The sequence below is a fragment of the Lissotriton vulgaris genome, unplaced genomic scaffold, assembly GCF_964263255.1.
Source record: "Lissotriton vulgaris unplaced genomic scaffold, aLisVul1.2 SCAFFOLD_1755, whole genome shotgun sequence".
NCBI classification, from domain to species: Eukaryota; Metazoa; Chordata; class Amphibia; order Caudata; family Salamandridae; genus Lissotriton; species Lissotriton vulgaris.
Genome location: NW_028248710.1, coordinates 378,231 through 379,308, shown reverse-complemented (window position 1 = coordinate 379,308; position 1,078 = coordinate 378,231). Strand labels below are relative to the sequence as shown.

The following is a 1,078-nucleotide window of genomic DNA, read 5'->3' as shown; positions in this document are numbered from 1 at the left end:
TTAATACATTCATTTTACAATAGGGAGAGCATATGCACTTCAGCACTGATCAGCAGTGGTAAAGTGCCTAGAGTCATAAAATAGCCAACAGGTCAGAGAAAATATAGGAGGAAGGCAAAAAGTTCAGGGATGACCCTGCAAAAAGGGCCAAGTTCAACACAACCCCCTTCCAGCCAAAAGGTAGGATAGACCAATCACTACCTTGATGGGCTTCCCTTTTTAGGGCGATAGAACATGGACCTGGCCCGCAACAGCAGGGGCATATTCCAGTTCTACGCCACTCTGAACCCATTTCAATTCCTCTGTCCATACTCTCAGGGTCCACCAAGCTAATCTATGGGGAACCTACGTTGTGAGACACGTCTTTCCAGTGGTGACACCAGCAATAGCAGCAACAGCAGAAGAGATGGACCTTGAGGCTATGAGCAGATACACCAGCCCGGTGAACCCAGCTGTCTTTCCACATCTGACAGTGGTGCTCCTGGCCATCGGCATGTTCTTCACTGCTTGGTTCTTTGTCTATGAGGTGACGTCAACCAAGTACACGCGGGACATCTACAAAGAGCTGCTAATCTCACTAGTGGCCTCACTCTTCATGGGCTTTGGGGTCTTGTTCCTGTTGCTCTGGGTGGGGATCTATGTGTGAACAGAGTGTACATGGAGGTCCTTTTTACTTCTGTCTGTTTGAAGTTCCAGACATTATGGAAGGATGATGGGATCACCTTGCTGAGATGTGGACAGCAACCACTCTTGTCTGCACATGGGTTGTCTCGCTGCCATTCTGGGAAGTTGATATTTTTTATTGTTTGGAAACATTGCCCCACTTTGTATTAAAATAGACTTCTGCAAAAAAAAGAAATCCATGGGGAACCCTTTTCTTCACCTGTGGACACCACCTGTGCATCATCTAACCTTAACTTGCTCACAGGTGTGTCCCAACAGACAGACAGCAAGTCACAGTGGACACTGACAATAGTCAGGGATGAGACCCAGGCCTTATGCCTCTCAGGGCTCTCAAACCTCTGTGGCATCCGAGAGCAGGGGGCAGTAGCCCCAGGCGCTTGGCACCCTTTGTCCA

General features: G+C 48.5%; 1 pseudogene; it reads left to right on the top strand.

The window, feature by feature from the left end:
• Window positions 1-347: 347 nt before the first annotated feature.
• Window positions 348-841, top strand: LOC147663854 (dolichyl-diphosphooligosaccharide--protein glycosyltransferase subunit TMEM258 pseudogene; annotated as a pseudogene).
• Window positions 842-1,078: the final 237 nt, after the last annotated feature.